The sequence below is a fragment of the Lucilia cuprina genome, chromosome 5 (genome assembly GCF_022045245.1).
Source record: "Lucilia cuprina isolate Lc7/37 chromosome 5, ASM2204524v1, whole genome shotgun sequence".
NCBI classification, from domain to species: Eukaryota; Metazoa; Arthropoda; class Insecta; order Diptera; family Calliphoridae; genus Lucilia; species Lucilia cuprina.
In genome coordinates, this window is record NC_060953.1 from 14382918 (window position 1) to 14390850 (window position 7933).

Consider the following 7933-nt stretch of genomic DNA (forward strand, 5'->3'; position numbering starts at 1 on the left):
ACACGTAGCATATGAGTTACTTACTACGTGATAAGGTGGCATATACTTTAATTTCCTGTTTCCTAGAAGTTGTATTATTACAAAAACACACTACGTTGGTTTTTGTAATACAATACTCCAAAAGAAGGAGTTTGGTGGCTTGCGGACGTATGTGTGCGTGCGTGTGGGTATGAATGTACTCGAAAGACCTTTTTAGTTGATTGTTATTGTATCTATAGTGTTGTTTAATGTGTTGTAAAATCGTTAAATAAACTTTATAATTATTTAGTTTGCTGGCATCGATTTAATAAAGACTTAATTCTATTTGTTAATACATATTTTTTGTTAAATGTTTGTTTAATTCATTGCCTTATTGATTTTTTTCCATTTGTCAAATAAGATTAACTTAAATTATCTTCTTATGTTTTGCTTATGTAATTAATTTCTTCGAGTATAATAAAATATATAAAATAGAACATAATATGTTTTTAATCCGAATTTAACATTTCTCCTTGCATAAAACTTTAATCAGTATTTATTGTATTATATTAAATCACTATGATTTTGTCATTTTCTCATCTTTAAACAAAAGAATATATATTATGGCAAAATTTTGTAAATATCTTTTCCTTTAAGGCTGTTAAACAGATATTTTACTCTTACTTAACTTAAACCTAACACTCAAAACTAAGTGTTTTTTGTTTGAATGTATGTGTTTTTCTATCACAAGTATAATAACTATTAATAGTTGTAACTGTTAATAGTTGTTCAATACTATCTTTTGAATGATTGTCCTTAAGCACCATTTATCTAATGTCAACTATCAATCTAATGCTATCTAACTTACAATTGTATAATTTGTGGACACTGGGTTGTGTCAACAAATAAATAAAAATAAATGCTCAAATATCTTAAAGATATAAGTAATATTTTTTGTTGTTTCGTTTTTAGCTAAAACAAATAAGTTAATACTTGTAATAGTAGATTTTTGCTTAAAGTAAGAAAAAGTTTATTTTCTCTGGACAATTCTTCATTTATTTTATGAACGGAAAAATTTCATAAAAAAAGGAAAACTTATTAATTGGAAAATAATTCTTTGTTTTACTTATGTAAGTTAAGTTAAGTGATGTATTGTAGTCACTAAAATGTAATGAATTTTATGATGGGCATGTAGAGGATTGATTTTAAAAGACAGACAGACAGACAGACAGATAGACAGACAGACGGATGGAAATAGCTTAATCGACTCCACTATCTTTAGGGATCCTGAACTTAAATAAGAAGACTTTTTGATACAATTAACAGATTGTTAAATATAATAATTTTTTGTTGTTTTGTTACAAGTCACACATTATGTAACCACTTCTGGGTAATGACTTATTTGCATAAATTTCAAAATATTTTGTAATATTATTATATTTTCAAGTTAGCCTGCTGTCTCAGTGTCTAGTCTTAAACTAGTTATTCAATCTACAACTTCTGGTTACCTCTAGCTAACTAACAAGTTTGGTAACTAGTTATTTTTATTGGGGCATGCCCTAAGTGAATGTTAATTGAATCACTGGACACATTAAACACACATTGCTTGGACTACAATTGAGACAACAACAACCCAGCAGATTGAAAAAGAACTAATGCATCCAAATATTACAGTCACTTGATTGACTCTTTCGTCAGTATGTTGCACATTGTGAAAGTAAAGTAAAGAGAGAGGTCACTAGCATTTTTGTATGAGTTAAAGAAGACAGATTTCCCTTTATTGTCCCCAAGTAATCTAAAAATTCATTGTCTGAGTAGTGGCTGTGATTGAAATCTAAATTCGCGGAAATTGAATGTTGCTTTAAAGACAGATGTACGGTAAAGATACCTTGCAAAAGACTGAGCGTGGGACTTAGCGTTGGAAAAGAGTTGGTGTGAAGATGTTTGGGAGTGAGTATGTCGGAAATTAAGCAACAGAGTAGCAATAGTTAAAGATTATATAGAGTACATGAGCAAAGGGATTGTACATGGACCGAAAGCCAACTGCGTTGACTTTGTTGACTCTAAAACGTCTTTTGTCATGATGGTACACTTTGTAAACGAAAGTGATGCAATCATCAGGTTCACAATCCTTTCTGTAAGCGAGAGCGGAGATTGATTGTAATTTTTACTCAAAGTGAGGTGAGAATCAAAAAGTTAAACTTGTTATCCTTTGGACTAGTTTTCTGTGTATATCTTTACAGCAATAGTACAGAAGAAGAAAAATATATTCCAAATCATCATATAGGGGAAAGTTCAAGACATTCGTTAGAATATATGAAGTACAGAAAATCAGACCTTCTCAAACTGATGCAGTCATCAGGTTCACAATCCTTTCTGTAAGCAAGAGCGGAGATTGATTGTAATTTTTACTCAAAGTGAGGTAAGAATCACAAAGTTAAAGCAATATGACATCTTGTTATCCTTTTGACTAGCTTTCTGTGTATATCTTTACAGCAACAGTACAGAAGAAGAAAAATATATTCCAAATTAGCATTTAAGGGAAGTTCAGGACATTCGTTAGGATATATGAGATATAGAGAATCAGACCTTCTTAAATTGTTGAATATTGGGGGATAAAATTGGAAAGAAAAGTGTGTCTGAAAATAGTCCTCTACCAATACACTAGAGGAAAAGATACCGGGATCATTTCTTCAATGTAGTATATGACGCCTAAGTTACCAGAGGAAAGGATATCAAGATAATCTCTGTTATGCAATATATGACGCTGATAACCCATTGGTAAAATTTTTTACAGAAATTGTAACAAATTAACACTTCAGGAAGTTAAAGTTATATTTTGGTTGAGTATAAATTGAACCAGGTTATCATTTCAGTCAAAAGATACGAATCTGTACTCATCTTTGGGCAAATTGACAGGACACGTTACGAAACTATACAGAAAATTATTGAATGCTACATACAAACAATGTAGGGTAGAAGGAGGACCATACGCCAATTTTTTTTTTAAGGCGGTCTCAAATTAAAACCTTATTTTTTTCGTGGTTCGTATACTTAGATATATTGGCTTTAGTTTTATTCCTTTCAATTTTTCCTAAGTCATACTCATGTACATATTTTTTTAACCCCATCCATGGGGTAAATGCGCCAAGGGGATGGGGCAGATTTGTCATTAGTAAAATAAAAGAAAAATTTACAAAAATAAAAACTTATTTTGCTGTTTTATACTTTAATTAATTTAATTAATAAACCAGATATTTATTGTTTATTTCACAAAACTTAACAAAAAAATTAAAACAAATTATTATTGAAAAAAAATATAGAAAAAATATTTTAACCAAATTTTGTTCAACATCACAAGCATTACATATATTTGGCGCATGTGCCCCACTGGCAGTTCTGGGGTTTAGTTTGAAATTTTTTCGGGCTTCAAATTATATTATCGAAAATATTAGTATGTCTTATTGTTCACTATTATTGACGTTCTAATACTGACCTATTGGTCATTTTTCTATCACAAAAACTAAAAAAGTTAGCACAAAAAGTTCACACAGTAAAATATCTTCACAGCCCTTCGAAAAACAATTAATCAAGTCTGCTTCCCATCATATGTAAAGTTAATGTTTAAAATTTTCAGGAATGATAGATAATAGATAAACGAAAACAAAATTTCATAATGCGATAAAAATCGATTACTCGGTTTTCAAGTTATTCGCATTGACAAATGTGCCCTTATGGCGAATGATCCCCTTTCTACGCTACATAATTGCATAACAAAGTTAGTTTAGTAACTAAGTAAGAAGTTAGTTTAATTACAAGGTTCACTTGGACTTTTCACAGAGTTTTTCTCTTTCATTCTCATTTTTACCAAAATTACATCTCAACAATAAAATCCTACTTTTTAATGGATGGACGGATGGACTTTTTAAACACCCTTCATTAAAACTTTATTTTTCTCATCCTAATTAAATTGTATTTCTTTTTCGGTTTTATTTGATATAAACAAATACTTAAATATATTATGTAATTATATTAAGATTAATAGAAATTTTAGCTCTTTTACATAGACAAAATATATTCTTTTATATTTAAATTTTGTTGCTAAAATAAAGGCAAAAACGTGGTTTCTTTTGAAAATAAAAACTTTGAGAATTTTAATTAATTCCCAATAATTGCTAACAGAACCAATAAAAGAAGCATGAGAAATAACAGAAATTGTGAAAAGAAACTTTTTGTAACAATTAAATAAAAAGTATAATAAACTTTCAATGGATTGATTTTAAGCCTTAAAGCGGTAAAATGAGAGAAATGGATGGATAAGATGGAAAAAATGGAGGAAAGAAATAACTCTATTAAAAAAACAAGTAGGAAAGTATAGTCGGGCATGGCCGACCATATGATACCCTACACCATGAGTATATTTTTACAATTTTTACTTTTATAAAATTTTTATTTTATTATATTTAAAAGTCGGAATAAAGATGTATATTTTATACAATATATTTTATACAATATTGCCTTATAAAAATCTGTTTTTTTTTTTCAAAAATATGTAAAGATTTTTGGATTACTAGGACGGACAGACATGGCTAGATTTTCTTAAAACTTAATAAGGACCCAGAGTATATATACTTTTGTGGGTCTATTAACAATATTTCGATGTGTAACAAACGGAATGACAAAATCTATATACCCCCATCTTTTTTGATGGTGGGTATATAAATAATCCATATTTTGAACATACTCACTGTATCGAAAACACATTCATACTTGTTTAAATTATCAATTGTTTAAAGTTTGATCATTTTGATCAAATTCAATGTCAATTTTCCCAATGCACATTTTAAATTGTTCCGAAATATACACTGAAAATAATCCATGCTCAACTTTACAAAAAAAAATCGTAACTTCTATTTTCGTAATATTTAAAAAATTTCGTGTATAATATGAAATATTATTTAATAAAACCCGTTTCTATTTTTACGAAAATACGAAAACCTTTCGTAATATATTTTCTTAAATTTTAGCGAAATTAAACATAATGATATTAATTATATTATCATTAAAAAAACTACAACATTTTTATAAAATTTATGAAAAAGTATAATATTATTCACGAATTGTTTTCATAAAAAAACATAAAAATTCGTGTGGAGAATGATTTTGAACTGAAATTAGAAAAATTATTATAAAATGAACAAAAATGTTTGCATAAATTTACCATATTTATTCAAAATTCACTTTTTTTTCAATTTATGTAAATTAATTATTCTACTATTATTTTGCATTATACTAAAATATTTCGAACAATTTCGTATATATTATGAAAGAATTTCGTGGTGCGAAACAACGAACTTTTCGTACAGTGCACGACATTTTTCGTATATAGTAGGCATGGACTTTTTTCAGTGTACAAATCAGCAGTTCTCAACGTATATACACTTCGATTCGGTCGATCAGGGAACTCAAAAAACGATCTATTTGAGAACAACTGATGTTAAAATTAAATAAATGCGATTCGTTAAATGGTCATTTAAGTCAAAATCAACCTAACTAACTAACTAACTAACTAACTAACTAACTAACTAACTAACTAAATAACTAACTAACTAACTAACTAACTAACTAACTAACTAACTAACTAACTAACTAACTACTTAACTAACTACTTAACTAACTAACTAACTAACTACCATTCTTGTTACGAAATCCACGGTGTCTCTCCTTTTACGCATTCCCATCAGTTTTCTGCTTCCATGATTTCATTTATTCGATAAAGTTGAACTATACTATGAAGATTCCCTACAAGAAGGAGGCAAGCACTTAAGTGAGTCAGTAGAGAGGGATTCCTTTGAATCTTAGAATTCACCCAAGTAGGACTACTAAGGCCAACGATGACGAGGTTAGGTTATATTGAGAGGAGGATGTATACTACATTAAATCGGAAGAAGTAGACCTAAGACACTATCGGGCCTGTTGTGAGCTCCTTATTATGAAAAAGAGGGAACTGAATAGATTATTTTTCAGTATTCTGAAACTCAGTTTCCTAAACTTAATTTCTAAGAATAACATCACTTCCAAGATACTTGAATCTAACTTCGACGAATACCTGGCAGGGGCAAAGAAAGTGCTCTACAGTTTCACTGTCCTCTCCACATGCTCTACATATGTCTAAATACGCACGCCCAATTTTGCATATATGTTCTCGTAATCCTTTGTGTCTACTTAGAATACGTACCATCATACTAACTTCAGACTTGCTCATTTTGAGGAGATTTTTTGTCTTGCTCTCATCAGGGTCACTTCATAAGATCTTTTGTCAGGTTAACCATCTCCAGCTTCCTTCCCTTTAGAGCTATTACATTCGTCCTTTCGTTACCGACTACTCCCGAGTGAACTGGTATCCATATGGTGTGAACTTTACCTCTGAAAGAGTATTCAATTAAAGCTCTCTTAGAATCCAATACGGTATTGGTGACATGATAAAGTATGCTTCATTTTGAAGGACACACTAAAGTATATTTCTTAAAGCTTTTTTAAAAACCGCGTTTCGAAGCCTACAGACATATATATCAATGACTACTATATGTTGTTCTGATTACATAGAAGTACTTTAATTACGTCTTCTTAATAATGTGCTATGTAAATAATTTATAAACTGTAAACGTTTTTTTAAGATTTTCTTTGGTTAAATTTTCTGAATAGTTCTAAGTAATTATTGTAAGTACTTGCCTTCATTTACATCATATTTTTTGTACCCTTCAACTTCGTGAAAAGGGTATATATAAGTTTGTCATTCCGTTTGTAATTTCTATAATATAATTTTCCGACCCTATAAAGTATATATATTCTGGATCCTGTCCATGTCCATGTCCGTCTGTCTGTTGAAATCAGTTTTTAGAGGTCCCCAGATATCGGCGAGATCTTCGATAATTCAGTTAGACATGCTTTCGAGAAGATCAGCAAAATCGGTCTATAAATAACGGAGATATGAGCAAAAATCCGAGACAACCTTTGAAAATTTCATCAAAAAAACCACATTTTTTTTCATGCTTTGTTTAAAAAGCAACAACAACACTGTGAATTGGATAAAGATGTACATGTGCGTGTGGAGATGTATTTGGTTTTATTTAGCTGTGTATTTTTTTGTATGTTTGGATGCTGTTCTGTTCTCACGAAGGTAAGTGGGTATAACAAGGAGATAAAGCAGTAATATGTTGGTAATACAGCTGATATTTGTTTGAGGGTGGTAATACAGTTTGACGGTGGTATTACAGTACAACGGTTAATATTTCTTTCTGCAACAGTTTATATTTGTTTGTGTGTATGTATGTATGTTATGTGTGACATGTGTGCAGAGATATAAAATAAATAAAAACTGTTTTTTAATACACACTTGGTGAAGGGTATATAAGATTCGCCACAGCCGAATATGGAAATATTACTTGTTAAATAATGACTTAGAATTCGAATGTGTAACACAATTTTAACATTTTAATTCCTTATTTATTAATCAGAGTTTTTGTTGGGTTACTTCATAATTTCGAAAAAATTTCACTATAATGTAACTATCAAATATTTTTGTATATAGATCTGCTAAGGAATGACAGACAATTACGAAATGTTAACCTAACTATTATTGGCCATTATAAGAGTCAGCTTTTGCGGAACAGTGATGCACTATTAAGGGCACTTCACACGATCACACTTTACGTACGACAAGTCTAATGAAAAAGTAAAATGAAATTCTATCCGTATGACAAAAAAAAAGAGAATAAAAGTCGCTTGATTTATATTTTGCGTGTTTACACAATTGAATCATTTCAAAAAATGATGAGAGCCATACGACTGTCAAGTTTTCTATTCGTATGATAGTTTCATTACATATTGCGCTCAGACGATCTCATGCGTACTCTTCTACACAAAATTTTGACAGATCATATTACTTGTGTGATCGTGTAAAGCCAGCTTTACT